Source organism: Pan troglodytes, chromosome 19 (assembly GCF_028858775.2).
Source record: "Pan troglodytes isolate AG18354 chromosome 19, NHGRI_mPanTro3-v2.0_pri, whole genome shotgun sequence".
In the NCBI taxonomy this organism is placed as follows: Eukaryota; Metazoa; Chordata; class Mammalia; order Primates; family Hominidae; genus Pan; species Pan troglodytes.
The window spans coordinates 16573659-16591118 of record NC_072417.2 but is presented as its reverse complement, the minus strand read 5'-3'; the positions used below and the strand labels follow the sequence as shown (position 1 = coordinate 16591118).

Here is a 17460-nt window from a genome sequence, read left to right as displayed (position 1 = left end):
GACCAGGCCACCTGCTCCCAGGGCCTACATTATGCCCACTAAGCTTCCTATTTCTCTCCCCATCCCAGCTCCGGTTTCACACGAGGCAAGATTTATTCTTGAGAGGAGTTTAGTGCGCCTCTGTCAGCACCTTTTTGATGTCATGCCGGGCCAAAGCTCCTAGAGATGATGCCACACATGGTGTCTCCCCAGCCAAGCCTTCCAGACAGTGCCTTGTCCGTGAGTGTTCCCGCCCCAGCCCACTGGGACTGGGAGGCAGCCTGGGGCCCCTCCCCTCTGAAAGTCTGGAGAATTTTTCCCCAAGGTGTGCTTCCTGTGGGCACCGCCCATCTTGGAACCCTGCAGAGTGCTTCAGGGGGAGGCTAGAGGGGTTCTATCCCTGCCTGGGGCTTGGCCTTATTGGGGGTAGAGGGGGCACGCCAGGGCTGGACAAAGGTGCACACCCACTGCCCTGTCCTGGGGTCACCCTACAGAAGAGCAGGGCCTGGGGAGGGAGATCCTGAGTTCCCTGTCAAGCATGAGAAGAGAGTAATAGAACAAATGGGCTTCTGGAAGTCTCAGGGAGGGAGCAGGAGCCCAGAGCACCTGGATATTCAGACAACCTGAGCTTTTGTCTATTACTTTGTTGCCATCTGGGACCGAGGGAGCAGCAACTGCCCAGCCTGAATGATGGGTGGCTTGGGCTGGTCAGGTGGCCACTTCTCAGCCAGGCTAGGGGTCCAGAGACTGAGGGGTGGCAGCAGGGAGAGGAGAGGAGGCAGTGCCTGGGGCTGGGGGCTGCAAGACAGAACTCGGAGCTGGCCCAGGTGTGGCCACTGGGGTTCAGTCAGATGACTCAACCTCCCCGTGACCCCCGGTCAGAGAGAACAGGCAGTGGCAGCTGAAGGGAAAATGACACCAGACATCCCCAGAAGGATCTCAGCTACTGTGGCAGCTGCAGCAAGGGCTGCAAACCTCTTGGGACTTGGAGCTGCCTGCTCTTTGCAGGGCAGGAGCCCCAGCGACAAGAATAGGGCCCAGAACGTTGCTCTCTAGATAAGGTGATGGGCATCTGGGTCCTAGAAGCTCGAAGCCTCAGCCTCAGTGACTGGCAGCCAGGGGGGCTCAGCTTCAGGACCTGGGCAGAGTACATGCAGGAGCCTCCAGCTGGGCTCACAGCTCCTGGATTCCCCTCCTGTGACTTTCCCCTTGCCCCTGCCCCTACCCCGCTCAGGCATAGCACCTGGCTTCTGTACCCCATCCCCTCTCCAAAAGACTGTCCCCTTTCCATCTAAGAAAGTGATCTTTCTAAGATGAGGAGCTAATGATGCTACAGCCTGTAATGGCTTCCCAGGGATTGACAAGCAAGCCCTGTATCCCACCAGAGCATCACCTGGTTAGCGAGAGAGGCGTCAAGCACCCTCACGCATGCCCTTCCACCAGCCAGGGATGCTTGTGCCCCATCGCATGGCTCTGAAATGCTTCAGGCCATCAAGGTTCAGCTCCCATGCCTCCTCTTCCATGAAGCCTCCCTGATCTCTGGAGCAGAACCACTCCTCAGTGCTAGGCACTAAGCAGCAAGGCTGGATGCTGCTACAAACTGTGCCTGGGTAGTGTGTGGTCTTGAGTCAGGGTTCCCTGCTAATGTCCCTACCTCTCCTTCCAGCCTGTAGGCCTGTCAAAGGCACAGTCAGTGCCTCTGCCCACCTCTGGGTGGGGCACAGGGAATGCCCCTGAAAATAAGTGCCTGCTGGACTGGACATCCTTCAATGCTCAGGGCCATGCTGCCATTACTGACAGGCCTAACAACTCTGGGTCTTGGAGACTGAGAAAAAGCAAGAGACCCACTAAACAAAAATCTGTTGGGCCCTTTGGGGGAACAAGGTCTGGGAAATGCAAATGGGGTGGGATCCCTGTCTTTGATGAGGCAAATCTCTTGAGAGTTTGAACTTCAGAGCTTGAAAAAAGATTCAAAATCTTAATATGTTGCTAAAAGGGTATAAAACATAATAGGTCAAAACTCCATTCCACACAAAGGAGGAAAACCTCTTCAATTAACCCACTGTTGGGGTTCATATAAATAAAAAATTTAACATACCACATTACAGTTCAAGGTACTTTCACCAACTGTCAAGTGCATTGGATGAATGATCAGATGAACAAATGAATGAGTGATCTTCCCACAAATCTGTGAGGCCAAAATCATTATCGTCCCCATCATACAGATGCAGAATCTGAGACAGAGAAGGCCAATTAACTTGAACAAATACAAACGGCTATTGCTAAATCGCTCTGATTCCAGAGCATATCATCACCAGCCATATCACATGGTCTTCATGTGTGCAATACCAAGGACAGAGATCCTTCCAAGCACCATGGTGGAGGCTGGGTCCACACAGAAAGACAGCGCACCAGTGCCGGGGCCGGCATTTTTCCTTTCCTGGTGCCTGATTTGGAGCCTTTCACACTTTTGAAACAGCCAGTCGCAACCTTTTCCAGCCTATCTCTGGGTTATCTCTTTTATTTTTATTTATTTTTCAAGAAGGAGTCTCGCTCTGTCGCCCAAGCTAGAATGTAGTGGCATGATCTTGGCTCACCGCAACCTCCGCCTCCTGGGTTCAAGCGATTTTCCTGCCTCAGCCTCCCTAGTAGCTGGGATTACAGGCACACATCACCATGCCCAGCTAATTTTTGTATTTTTAGTAGAGATGGGGTTTTGCCATGTTTGCCAGGCTGGTCTCAAACTCCTGGACTCAGGTGATCTGCCCACCTTGGCTTCCAAAACACCAGAATTACAGGTGTGAGCCACCACGCCTGGCCTGGGCTATCTCTTTTATAGAATCTTATTTTGTTCACTTATTCGTGTGTTTCTTCCACCTGGTGCTGAAAGCTTAAGGGTCGTCTCAAGCCCATCCCAGAATCTGGAAGGTAAACAGGTGTTGAAACCCCACGGAGTGAGTTGGATACAGGTGGACAAGTGAGTGGAGTGCCCAACCAAAGTCAGACCTGCCCAACTTGATGCTGCCACTGGGCACTCGGGCTGTGGGAGAGAGGCCAAGACACCCTGCTGCACATCCTTGTCCTCAGAATACTCTCGACCCCCTCATGTCAAGGGAGCCACTCTCTGGAAGGGAGCTCACATCTCCAGGGGCTTCTGGCAGCAAAGGAAGGGAAGCAAAGTGAAGGGGAGGGGCCTTAACAGCTACCAGCAGGTGCACTGTATTTCATAGCTGATGAAATGAATCCAGCCCATTCTTCCATCCACTTCTCACATCCACACCGGGAGGCAGGGCATATGCAGAGTTCCTCCCTGACCACATTCTCCAAGTGGCACACTTCCGATAATTTTTCAGGCCGTATGTCAACACGATTGTCAAAGCCATGATGAGGAGAGATTAAAGGAAGAATGTGAAGGCCAGACCAGGAGGCCCAGGGAGAAGGTGGTGAGCGGAAAGCCACATTCATTCCCTCATTGCCCAGATGAGCAGCCCTGGATGTTAGGGCCCAGCTCTGGCCCTGCTAGTGTATATGATTATCACCTGCATTTTAAGGCCTAAGGCCCTGAAGGTCTAAACACTGAGCTGCCCCAAAGTCCTTGGCCTTGACCTCATTGTACCTCCAGAGAAAGAGTCAGGGAGCTGGTCTCACCAAGGCTGATGGGGGTCTGAGCTGGATGGGAGTACAAGCTTGGAGCTTCTATAATGAGAAACACCACTTCCCTAGAGGCCCTGCTCGGAGGGGTTCCATCAGGGCCTGGAGGCTCTGGATTCAGAGGCTCTGAGTCGCCTGCTCAGGCTGATGCCATGAGGAACCAGCTCTGTGACTCATTCCCCAGTGCTCTGGCCAAACTGATCAGGTTGGAGGCTCAAGCTTCAGCAGCAGACCCACTAGTGGCACTGAATATCCACTTCTGCTCAGTTAGGAAGACAGGAGGAAGAGACAGGAGTCTGGCCTTCTGCCTTATCCCAGCTTCTCTTCACTTCCAACCAGACATGCCACAGGCCACAGGGCAGTACCCCATAGGGCACAATGCCCACTGAAGAGAGGGATCCCCTCACCCCAGAAGAAGGCATTTTTACAGAGGAGCTGTGGAAATGGCCCTGCTGAGGCCTGGAGGATGCAGCCACAGGTGAGAGCCTTCTGGCGGGGAAGATGAGGCAGTCAGGCTCAGCCACCAGCCCAACCACTGCCAAGCCTCCTTCAGATCCCATGCCTGGGAGAGCTCCTGCTCTTCCTCCTAGAAACCCTGAGCTCTGGCAGCCGGTTGAGGCCCCTTCCCGGAGGATCTCCTGAGGGCCAATCTAAGTGTGTGGGGGTGGGGGCATGATTGAGAGAGACAAACCTCATTCTCCCATAGCCCAGGGAAACCTCCCCTAGCTCTCTCCCCAGCACCTGCAGCCACCAGGAGTGGGTGATTGCAAACAGCGCAGGGCAAGCCAGCTTTATATCTCCTGTAACTTTCACTCCCCACCACCCTCACTTTCTGTGCCTGACAACCTAGGCAAATCAGAGGAAAAAAGAAAGGCCCCCACTCCTGATGCCAAAGTGGGATAAACCAAGTGCCTCCATAAACCTAAGCATGCTGTTCCAGCAACAAGAGGGATGCGGGTATCTCATGTTAGAAAAGTACAGCGGCGTCCTGCATCTGTCCATCTTGGGAGCTGCAGGGGCAGGGCCAGTGTGGGGAGCAGCTGGATCCAGTGCAGGGCTATGAGGCTAGAACTCCTCTATCAGCCTTCCCACTGCTCAGCGGAAGGAAGAGCGGTCCCCTTCCCCACCCGCATTCCTGATCAGCAGAGCAGGCATCATCCCAGGCGCACAAATGCTCAGGAAAACAACCAGCGAGGTTACCCGGAGGCAGGGGACCCAGCCAGGTACGCTCCTGAGTAGCCAAGAAAAACGCAGTTTAGCAACCTTCAGTCGTGAGTCTCCGTTCACACCTACGAAGACGCAAAGCTCTACACTAGGTAATTTTCTGGACAAAATACATACGTTTTGCTTTTGCCTCTGCCTCTGTTCAAGTTCACCAAGAGACGGAGCAAACCCTCCGCTGACCGGAAGCCTCTGTTGGTAGCGGAACGAGAGGGAGCTGCTTCTGGGTAAACGTCGCCGCCTAGGAGGGAAGCTGTGCGCACCCCACACCCTGCCCTCGCCCCCTCCCCGGGACCAACCGCAGCGCCCTCCCGGGTAACAGACGGGCTCTCAGGACTCCGGAGGGGGACGCGGCTCGTGCGGCGCCTCGCGCACCCCCACCCCATCCCGGCCGCGCCGAGCGCCGCCCCCCACCCCACAACCCCTGCACGCACCCGCTCACTCTCCCCTGCCCCGGCCGAGCCACCCCGGGCCCCCGGGAAGGTGCCCCCGGCAAGCCCGCCCTGCAGCCGGAGCAGGTGCAGCCCCGCCGCGCTCCCAACCGCGTCTGCACAAACTTGTTTGCCCGCGGCAAGGGGAACACCCTGCTCGCAGCCCGCGCGGGGGTCCGGCTGGAGCGCCGAGAGACAGGACTCACCCCGCGATCGCGGCCGGCTGGGGCGCCCGCACCCGCGCCCATGGCCCGTCTTCCCCGGGCGCCGAGCCCGCAGCCCCCGCAGTGCCCGGAGCCCAGAAGCCCCGGCGCCCGCACGTCTCCGGCCGCCCGCGGCAAGCGGACCCACGCGCCCGGGCACAGGGCGCCGCCGCCTGGCTCCCCGGGGCTGCTGGCGTCCCGGCTGAACGGCGGGGCGGGCGGGCGGGCGCGGAGCCGGGGCGGGCAGCGGGCGAGCGGCGGGGCGGGCGGGCGGGCGGGCGGGCGAGCGGGCGCCGGGCTCTGCACATGCTCACTCGCGCGGCCCGGGGACAGCGGCCGGCCGCCGCCGGGTCCTAGAGGCGCCGGTGCGCACCTCCCGCCGCCCGGGGGAGGGGTCGCGGCTCCGCCGGAGGGGGCCCACGCCCTGCCCCGGCCCGCGAGACACGCGCGCGGGGCGGGCCACACGCGCCACTGCCGAGCAGAGACGCCGCCACCCACTCTGATACACACACACACACACACCAGTCACCCAGAGCCACAGCCTTTCACCGGGGCCCCACGGGCTCTAACACACGCACCATGACGCTCACACCCAGACACAGACCCACAAACACACGGGGCACTGCCGCGCAGAGGAGAGCACGCCGCCACTCTCCCATGCAGACTCACAGCGACAGCCGCACACTGCCTGACACACACATCCCGAATCACTGCTTCCCAGAGACACCGACACCCACACTCACACACACACTCTCTGGGCTCTGCCCCACTCACCCAGAAGCACTGGGCCACTGTGACAGGCACGCACACGTACACACACAGCCACACAGTTTAGAGTGCACTCTAATACACACACACCACACACACACACACACACCGGATCACCGTCCCATGCAGAGGTAGAGACAGATGGTCACAGCTTCACACACATTCACACTCAGAAACAAGCACCTGCTGGAACACAAACACTCTCACACAATCTGAGACAGACCTACACAGAATCGCAGCCCTACAAATACCCTGACACCAGCTCCCGCGTCTACACACTCGGGGGTCGGCCGCCGGCTTATCATACTGCTCCACACCGCACACAGTGACAAACCCACGCCTTGACATAGTTGCCCACAGAAGCAATGTCACACACTGGTGTCTACTAACAGACACACTCTCAGAGGGGCATACTGGGCATTGACCCACAGGCTCTCTCTCTCTCTGTCACACACACACACACACACACACACACACACGCACCGAGGTGGAAAGAGGCTGAACAGTCACACAAGTCTATACACAATCCCTCTCTTTAAATAAAGGCTGGATCCAAACCTAAAGATTTTTCCCAGGGAGGAGCCCCACCCTGTTCCCCCAAAGCCGCCAAGTCACAGCATCTACCCTGCTCTGCCATGTGCACCGGTGGACCCTGTCCTCACCCGGGGCTGGCTGCTAAGATGCTCCCAGAAGCTGAGGACAGCAGAGGCAGCAGGAGCAGGTGGTGGTGCCTCTTACTCCGTCTTCCTAAAAGGGAGTTTCATGCCTCCGACTCCCGCTAGGGGCAGAGCTGCTTGGCCTGGCTCCGAGGAGCTGGCTTGCAACAGGTGCAGGTGGCAGGGAAAGCGTTTGCCTGGGGACCAGTCACAGTCCCTCCTTACGCGGGTCAGTCAGGTGGCGCCCAGAGCGGGAAGAGACTCGCTGCAGTTTGCATAGCTATGTCTGGCCAAGTGCAGAATTAGAACAGAGTCTGCACCATCCGCATGAAGGCAGAATGCTCTGAAGGTCTTGGGGCACCTGGGTTTAATATCCTTAAGCCCAGGAAGAGGATACAGTAAGTGAGAGACGAATTCTGTGCTGCCTCAGAGTCCCAGCCTTGCAGAAAAGCCCCCTTCACGTATATATCCTTTACAGAATGTGAATGTGTGTGTCGTTACGATTTATAACAGCAACCCACTGTGCAGTCTTGCAATGCTGTTTGGTTTGCAAAGCCCTCTCCATGACCAGCTACATAATTTGAAGGGCCTAAAATAAAAATGGAGCCCCCTTTTAAAACACTATCAAGAATTTCATGAGATAAAAGGAGGCTATTAAACCAGTACGGGTCCCTTCTGAGCACAGAATTCAGAGCCTTTCACAGATCTCATACCCACGAAGCCAGCCCTGGCCCTCTCGTACCCATTGTCCCACTTAAAACTGATAAGTCTATAGATGCCTTCATGTGCCCATTTGACAGATGAGACCTTCAGGTGGGTGATCACAAAAGGCTCACAGCCAGTTGAGCCCAGGGGAATTCAAGCCCAGCTCCTCTGGGAAGCCAGACACTTCCCGGCAGCTGCTATTCAGAAGTGTCCATCTGCAGCAGCAGACACTTGGTACAGAATAATCAAGCAGAAGAGTTGATGTGGCTGCCACCAGGGAAGGAGGTGACTCAAGAAGAAAAAGCAAAAGGCTGCTGGGTATCCATGCCATCTGTGCTCGATGTCACGCTGCACCTGCCCTGCAAAGCACCCCACCAGGGGAACACCATACAGCCCCTGTGTGGGTAGATGCTAGAGTCAACTACTGACTCTAGGGAGGGAGGTTGAGGAAGGAGGTGCATGAAAGAACCCAGGAAGTAACTGAGAAGGGCTTGGGAGTCAACACGGCCAGGAGTATTTCAGTGTCAGGACAAAGCCCTTCTTTCTAGTGATGGTGACCAGTAAGAAGTGATAGGGAGGACTGATAACAGAGTCACTCCTAATCACAGTCCAACTCCTTGTCCCTCAGCTCTTCTCTCCACATAGTTGGGACTGTTTCATAGGAACTTGTATACCATCCCTGTCCCAAAAGCAATTGGTCCCACAATGCTGCCATCATATGTCCATTTACTGCTGAGAAATGTATCCCCCCACCCCCCAGGAGTCTGGGACTAAGAATCAGACAGGTCTGATGTCACATCAATCCCATCTCTCTGTGTTTGGCTCTTGAGTCGTCCGCTCCTCTCTTTGCAGACCTCAACTATTGGATCCTAGGTATTTACATCACCTCCTAACTTCATGTCATCTGATAGCTTATTCTTCCTTCCTTCCAGCCACCCATCTTTTCATGTATTTACTAAGCAAGGCACCCATTGTGTGTTAGATTTTGTGTTGAACACTGGAGAGTCTTTGATAAAAAGAACCAGTCCCCTGCAGGAGTTTCCAGTGTGAAGAACTGGACGAGAAAACAGACCAAAGTGAAAACATACCACAAAGAGAGAGCTCTGCTGTATCAGTCAGGATGCCTGCAGCCTCAAGTAACAAATAGCAAAGTAAAAGTGGTGTCAACCAAAGGGTTTATGATCTCAGACAGCAAGAAGCCTGGAGGTAGGCAGTTCCAAGGTTGGGTGATTCAGTCACTCAATGATGTCAGGATCTGTGGTGGCCTCTCTGTGCTCCCTGGACCGCCCCCTCCTGACTGCAAAATGACAACTGAAGCGCTGTTCGTGACTTCCCCAAATGACAATACCCTAAGGCAAGAAAGAAAGGGACATTTCTTCCCACAAGTTTCTTTTTTCACTGGGTAAGGAAACTTTTGCCAGATCCTCTTTCTGGCAAGGCCCGTTGGCCAGAAGTGAACCCTATGAGTACCCCTCAGCCAATTCCTGGCCAAGGAGGAATGGGTTTGGCTAATTATAATTCATCCTCTGGGGATAGGCCAGTCACCTCAGAGCGCATCCCCACTTGATCAAAATTGTTTCTATGTTAGTAGATGGCTGCTGGGATGGCAACTAGCTGTGATGATAGATAGATAGATAGATAGATAGAGTGAGCATTGGAACCTAAATGACTCGCAACCTCAGTGTAGAGGAATTCAGGGAAGGCTTCCTGGAGGAGGTGACATGTAAGCTGGCTTTTAGAGGAGAAGTGGGCATCATCTGGATCACCAGGTGCAGGGGCTATTCCAGACAAGGGTGGGGGGCATCCTTTGCAAAGGCAGGGAAGTGTGAAACACACAGGCTGTCACAGAAACTGCCAGTGACTTTGCACTAGCTGGTGCAAGGTCAGAGGTGGTTGGAGAGGAGGCTGAACTGTGACTGGCCACTGAACCCCGACTAGCCACTGAACCCCCATTCAGGCCACTGGCACCAGTGGACAAGGCAGGGCTGTGGACCACGCTTGAGCCACCACTACGATGAGCTCCCTTCACGGTGGTCATCTAGTCATCATCAGCCGTGGAAATGGTCATTCAACCAGTTATGAGTCATCAGCCATCCCACACTTCTATGTCATGTTGACAAAGGCAGCCTGACTAGTCATAGGCACGGGGGTGACAAGCCCACGTGGGGGTGAGGGCCGGGCGTGGGGCTCATATCTCTCTTGCCTTGACCAAGTCACAATCTCTCTGGGCCTCAACACTGTCATCTGCAAACCAGAGAAAATGCCTCCTTTATGGGAGTGCTTGTAAGGACCAAATAAAATGTCTGTTGAGTGTGAAGCAAAACAACATTTGCCATGGAATATGCACATAACACATTTTAGTAAATATTACAAGAAGGGGTTTTCCCGAAAGCTTTGCTAAAATCCAGAAATGCCACATGTGCAACGTTCTACTGAGCCACCAAGCTTGTGATACGTTCTCTTCCTCCACATGCCACCTCCCCAGAGCCTGCCCTGTCATTCTGGCTAAAGCATCCACCTCACTGTCCAGTTTCCAGTCTTCATGAAACATTGCCCTATCATCTCTTTGTGTGTTTGTTGGTTTATGATCTGTCGTCTCCTTCCCAACCCTCACAGCCCCCACTGCTAGAATTTAAGCTCTAATATGGCCCGGGAACTTACTATCACATTCAGAACTTCATCCTTGGTGCCAAGTTTAATTCTTGGCACATAGGCATACTTACTAAATATTTATTAAATAAATAATTGTGTTTTTAAAAACATGATGTGCCTAGCATGACATATTTTTAATGAACCCAAGAAGGCTTCCCACAGTCGTCATGTTTCTTCCCAAGAATTCAAGAGGCTGCTTCCCCTTGCTCTGGTCACAGACTGATCCCTGTATCCAGTCCATTGGATTCTACTGGCCACCAGGGAGACCCAGAGGATGAGTGCGGATGGCTCACTGCACCGCGTGCCCCTGCCAGGGATGGTGGTGGGATGAGGAAGCAGGTGCTCCATCGACACCCAGAGGCACCTCAGTAATCTCCTTTACCCATGCAGCTTGGCTGCATGCTCCACCAAGATGTTGGCCCTCAAGGTGACACAGGCTTGACTGTCTCACCTGTGAAGGTTGCCTTTTGCTCCTCTGGACACTGCATCATCTGACAAAGCATCATTCAGAGATGGAGAGAAACTTTGGCAACATCTCCAAAGTGGAGATGCAGTTTCTTCTTACTTTGCTTTGCTTTTTCCCCCCATAGTGCTGAGAAGTATTCGATGCCTGCTCCATGCAGGCAGATCTGAGGCTGGGTTCGGCACTTTGCTGGGCTGTGTATTTACTTGCTTTCTCCTGTGAGTGCTGCAGCGACTTAAATATGCCTCTGTAAAGATGCCAGTGACACAGATGGTAATTGTACCCCCTGCTGAGCTGTGCCTGCAGACACAGGGGTGTCGGGGGTGGGAGGGCGGCAGGGAGAAGTGGAATAGGTAATCTGTACCTGACTGGGAAGGGAGGAGCCTCCCGGATCACTGGTCTGGTCTAGAGGCAACTAGACTTCCTAGGCATGGGCCATTGGTACCCAGAAAGCTTCAGTAATTCAGAGGTGGCAAAGAGAGCACAGTGAGGAAGCCTGAGTTCCTTTTCTGGCTAGAGGTGAATAGGCTATGTGGTCTTATGCAAACCTTACCTCTCTGAGTCCTGTTTTGCCCTTCTGTAAAATGGGCAGGTTTTCTAGTTGCTACTGAAGAGCCTTTCTTTAAGGAAGGCAGGGGAATAAGACGAGAGTGATTTGGGGCCAGTTGTGCTTTTTTAGTTTGGGAAAATGACATCATTTTCCCAGATGTAGTTTTTTAAACTGCAAAATGGGGAAAGTATTTTATTTCTAGTGAAGAGTTTCTGGCATAGGGTTTATATTCAAGAAATGATAGCTATGATGATTCTTCCAGCTCTAACCAGTTCTGGTGTGGGGTGTGATATAGCAGGTGCTGGAATAAGGGTGGTTAGATTTGGGTTTATAACGTCCTGACCCCACATCACCCCCTCTACTGGCACAGGGGCAGCAGCTGGGCAAGTCTGAGGGACAGAAAGCATTGAGGGACCACGGATTGCAGAAGTTGGTGGGGTTAGAGGCAGAGCCTGTGGGATCAGCCATCCACTGGAAGGTGCAAGGGTACTGGGGCAGCAAGAAAGCCCTGGTGCAAGAGGATGGCAAAAGTGGTCCCTGCTTTGCTCCTCCTGCCTACCTGGGGTGCACCAGCCAGTAGACACAGGTGCTTAGGAGAGAAAGCACCTCGACTTTATCCCATTTTTATGAATTTTCTGATAAGTCACTCATCAAAGGTCTTGAACTTGCAAGTCATCTTCTACATTAAGCTACTGGACACCTCAAGCTGATAGCATTGATAAGAGAGGAGGTGGGTCCACTTTAATAAACTTTTCATTTTGGAAGAATTTTACATTTACAGACATGTTGCAAAGAGAACTGAGACGGCTCGTGTACCCTTCACTGGTTTTCCCCGTTGTTAACCTCTTTTACTACAATTGTACTTTTTCGGAAACAGAGTCTTGCTCTGTCACCCAGGCTGGAGTGCAGTGGTGTGATCTCGGCTCACTGCAACCTCCACCTCCCAAGTTCAAGCGATTCTTGTACCTCAGCCTCCCAAATAGCTGGGACTACAGGCTTGTACCACCACGCTCAGTTAAGTTTTGTCTTTTTAGCAGAAACGAGGTTTCACCACATTGGCCAGGCTGGTCTTGAACTCCTGGCCTCAAGTGATCTGCCCACCTCGGCCTCCCAAAGTGCTGGGATTGCAGGCATGGTCTACCGTGCCCAGCCTACTGTAGTACTTTTGTCAAAACAAAGACATGGGTTGACATTGACACATAGCTATTAACTAAACTCCAGACTTTACTTAAGTTCCACTGGTTTTTTCACTGATGGCCTCGTTCTGCTCTAGGATCCAATCCAGGGTACCACACCGCGTTGCGATGTCATGTCTCCCCACTCTCTTCTGGTCCGTGATGGTTTCTCAGTCCTGCCTTGCTTTTTGTGACCTTAATAGTCTTGAGACGTACTAACCACGTGGAGTGTCCAGTGGGCTCATTTCAAACAACCAGACATCACAAACTAAAGGAGATTTTGAAGCTGGTGGCACCACGTGACTACTGCTGCCACCTCTTGGGGCATAGGGCCTATTGGCCAACCTCCAGTGAGAGAGAGCTGGTTGGTGTCCTAAGGAAAGGCAGGGAGGAGGAGAGGCTGCTGTGGACGAAATTCTAACAGAACTGGGGCTAGCAGATGGCTGGTGGCTGAAATGAAATTCTGGAGAAAACATGATGTCAAGTTCCGAACGCACGGCTGACAGATTCCCGAAGGCATACCTGGTCTGGGTGAGGGGCCGCTCCCTCATTCCCTGTGCCCCTCTTCATCCCAGTGGCACAGGAAAGGGTCACTGGAGAGGCAGAGTGGTTTCTCCCCAGCCTCTACCTCCAGCTCTGCTCTTTGACCCCATATGGGCAGATTTGTCCACTTAAACAGCCAGCCGCCCCCTGCCGTATTTCAGCTCAAGAGAGAACAACACACTGATGTCAATGGGTGCAATAAATGCTTTGTAAGCATCCTTTCCAGGGCAAATTAATTCTTTGTTTGGAAATATTTTTAAGAAAGTGAAACGCTTTTAGTTCTTTCTAATCCCTTTCCTCGACCTCTCCTTTTTAGGGCTTTCTGTTGGAGCACATAAAACTAGCTGTACTGCTGGCTCTTTTCTGTGTCACCTTGGGACCATGAGGTGACAAGCCAACCCTCTAAGGGGAAAAAGCACAAATAAAACAGTATCCCAGGCCCTCGGTGACACGCCTGAGCTTCTCTGCCAATGGAGGACCCTTTATCTCTGAACATATGTCAGAAAAATAAAGTCTATTTGTACTGGTGAAAACAATCCTGCTCACTTAGGTGGCTTTTTTTTTTGTTTGTTTGGGTTTTTTGTTTGTTTGTTTGTTTTGTTTGTGGTTTTTTGTTTTTTTTTGTTTGTTTGTTTGTTTTGAGACAGAGTCTCCCTCTGTCGCCCAGGCTGGAGTGCAGTGGTGGGATCTCAGCTCACTGCAAGCTCCACCCCCCGGGTTCATGCCATTCTCCTGCCTCAGCCTCCCGAGTAGCTGGGACTACAGGCGCCTGCCACCACGCCCGGCTAATTTTTTCTATTTTTAGTAGAGACGGGGTTTCACCGTGTTAGCCAGGATGGTCTCGATCTCCTGACCTCGTGATCCACCCGCCTCGGCTTCCCAAAGTGCTGGGGTTCCAGGCGTGAGCCACCACGCCTAGCCTCACCTAGGTGTTTTTATGTGGTTTACTCCCTCCAAACTATGAGCCCACCATAACCAGCATGGGATCAGCGAATTCCTGATGGATGTCTGCCAATCAAGTGAGCGGAACACTTGGAAACTCATGCTTACACTGTTTGAGTCTTTTTGAACAAACTTTCTCCATCAGTCACCTCCTCTGTCCAGCCACTTCCACCTCAATCTCTCCCTCCTCTCCCCCTGCTCCTCCTTGAAGCCCCTCCATGTGGAAACCTCCCCCCCGTCACCTGTCCAGGTCATCTGCCCCCAGCTGAGGACAGTAGGATTGATGCACCTTATGCTAAGCATTTTGCATGCCATTTTACATAATCTTCCTCACAACCTTATTCAATGTGTCCTGTTTTAGCCTCATTTTGCAGATGAGAAAACTGGGGCTCAGGAGTTTAAGTGACTTCAGTCAAGATCATACGGCTAGAAAGGGAAAGTTGGTTGGAGCTCAGGTCTACTTGGTTTTGAAGGACCTCATCCCCATGGGCTCTAACGAGTCACCCACATCCACCCACCTGTCCATTCCCCACCACCCCACCCATGGAGCACACCAGGCCAGCTGCAGCTCCTCTCGCGGAAGCCTTGGCCTCCTTCCCCTGTACAGTCATCTCACGGCCAGCACACACATGCTTGTTCTCCAGCTCTCAGATGATGAAGGAAATTCCATGGAAAGGGCACTGCTGAGTCATTACTCACACAGGGCATGGCCAATGTCAATCCCGTGAGCCCAGGGCATGACGGAGGGAGGAGGAGGAGCTGCTATTCTCTTCGAGGTCCTTGAGCTGGATCAAGGGATCCTCTAGGGAGAAGAAGAGGGAGAGAAAAAAATTCCCAGACCCAACCCTGCATCCACCCCAGTGCCAGATCCCCTAGGTCTGTGGACTCGCTGTCAGGAGAAAACCATTCTATCACAAGGCATGAATAGGAAGGGAGGGCAAAGTAACTTGAATAAATAAAGAGCTCCTCTGGATTTTGCCTGTTTCGTCCTGTTTCCACTCATGTGTTCTCCCCAGCGGGAACCGAGGGATAAGCTGTCGAGAAGAAACAGAATTCCTGTAATCCCAGAACTTTGGGAGGCCAAGACGGGCGGATCACCTGAGGTCAGGAGTTCAAGACCAGCCTGGCCAACATGGTGAAACCCCATCTCTACTAAAAATACAAAAAATTAGCTGGGCGTGGTGGTGCATGCCTGTAATCCCAGCTACTCAGGAGGCTGAGGCAGGAGAATTGCTTGAACCCGGGAGGCAGAGTTTGCGGTGAGCCGAGATCACGCCACTGCACTCCAGCCTGGGCAAGAAGAGTACTACTCTGTCTCAGAAACACACACACACACACACACACACACACACACACACACACACACACCAGAAATGCAGAAGATCAAGACTCTCCGCAGACCAGGCTGACTCTGGTACTTGTGCATCACATTATCACATGTTCCCCAAGTCTTCTCACCCCTCAGAGCCTCAGTTTCCCCATCAGAAAAATGCAGATCATGAAGTTAGAGAAGAGAAGCCCTGCTGGGTCTTTGCCTTGTGACTCACACCTTCCAGGCATGATTTTACTTATTTCTTTTCCTTCAGAGATTTTGTCCTAATTTGCAGTTATATTTTCATGTGGGTACTTATTGGGTTAACATCTGCTTCTAACACTGGACGTGTTAGAAGACACGGGGCCATGCCAGGGTTGATGAATGCTGCTTCCCCAGAACCTAGACAGCATCCGCACAGGGCAGGCCTGAGTAAGGATATGTTTGATGAATGGTGCCAAATAGCTTGCTTCTCTGTCCATCCCCTCCATCTCTACCCAGGGCTGTGTTGAGGCAAGACTATGTTCCCGTGTCTGGGAGGTGTGAGATTTGGACACCGGCTGGGGTGGAGAATCAGAGGAGGTGGTCAAAGGCTGGGAGCCTGCAGAGGACCTGGAGACACAGAGGGTGTCCGTATCATTCAGAAAGGCTCTGCCCATCCTGCTTTCATCAGTGTGGGCCACTCAGAAGAACAAGGGATGCATTTTCAAAGAACAGGAGAAGCATCAGAGGAGAACACTTCAAAGAAGTGGATGGAGTGGATGGAGAAGATTCAAGGATGAGGATGGGATGGTGTGGTTTGCCTGGGTCTAGAACAGCAGACATACCTAGAATGCTCAGGGGAAGCGGAGAAGTTCCCAGGGTGGGAGCACGAGTCGGGGCAGGAGGCTGGAGGTGTGCGAGGAAACCCCAATGTGTTTGGCCTTCTCCTGGAGCTGGATGCTGAGACCGCTGGGCATTCTTCACCCGTGGGTGGAAGCCCTGATATGGAGGAGAGGGGGATGGTGCATCGTGACTATTGCCCGGGCCTGCTGTTGTCATGGCGAACAGTAGTGGGGAGCATGGAGCAGGGTCTTTTGGTTTATGTATGAGTTTGACCCTCAGAATCCCAGGCTGAGCTTAGAACAAAGAGCTGGAGCCACCTGCTCCCCTTCAGGATCCCCAGGTGCAGAGGCAGTTTCAGCACCTGCCCGCCTTCCTCTCCCTGCTCCCAGCTAGCACAGCCCTGGACAGGGGGCCCGGCGCCAGCACCCCTCCTGGTTCCTCACACCTGAGGGCTGACAGGGCTCAGGTGTACATCAGGCTCTCTGACAGCCTCCACCCAGTTCCCACCAAGCTGGGAGGAGCAGCGAAATGGGAAGTGACAGCAAGCACTAGGAGTCACTAAGTCTCTGTCACCTCAATTTGAAGGCAGACGGAGCTGGCTCTGCACGGATGCGGCACTTCAGAGACACCCTTTACCCTGCGGGATGTGCCTCACCCTCTGCCCCTCCCTTATCCCAGATCAAGCTTAGCTGTTTCCTGGACCCTGGGCCCCCTCTCCGGGGCCCAGCCACAGCCCCAGTCCCCCCAGGGCTCATCCTCGGTGTCCATTCAGAGCCATCCTTGACCTTTCGTAAGGTCAGATCTGACTCCTCAACACCCCAAACCACAAGCACCTTCGAACCCATCTTCAGGACCTCGCCCTCAGCATAAACAATTCTCTTCATCACTTGCTTAAAATTGCCCTTGAAAGGGTTGCTACAAGAACATGCAACAATCATGGGGTCAGGCTCTCAGGAATAATTAACTACTCCATCTGTGTTCAATTTATTTGTCTCCTTTTATTTTTACTGACAGACTGTCGGGGTTTCAAGCTACCAAGACTTTCTCCAAACACTATTGCATTTTGAAATAATCTAGGCGACGCCCTGTTTGTTACATGACAAATTTTGGAAGGACTCTTTCCTGAGGGAAAATATGGAGGAAAATAATTTCATCTTATATGCAGGCATTTATAGTATCTAAGATGCAGTTTTGGTCAAGTCACCCCCTTCTCAGGAGCCTTCAAGGCCCTACAAGGTAAGATACAGACTCCATAACCAGTCTACACCTGATCCAGCCAAACTCACTATCCACGTTTTTCCAGCCTTGCCCAAGACTTTACCCTCAGCCCATGGATTAAATTCTTTTTTTTTTTTTTTTTTTTTTTGAGATGGAGTCCTGTTCC

At 52.9% G+C, this 17460-nt stretch overlaps 1 protein-coding gene across 3 annotated transcripts in view; it reads right to left on the bottom strand.

Annotated features, from left to right (window-relative positions):
* The window catches only part of WSCD1 (WSC domain containing 1), a 54978-nt gene extending 47940 nt beyond the window's left edge, over positions 1-7038 (bottom strand). Inside the window, exon 1 of one of the 3 annotated variants that reach the window (XM_016931366.4) lies at positions 6916-7038. The gene's annotated coding sequence lies outside the window, so the exon portion shown is untranslated. Of the gene's footprint in view, positions 1-4971; positions 5209-5488; positions 5578-6915 lie in introns of those variants that run through there. The other 2 variants (XM_016931363.4, XM_016931365.4) reach the window with 2 other exon arrangements.
* Between the last annotated feature and the right edge of the window lie 10422 nt (positions 7039-17460).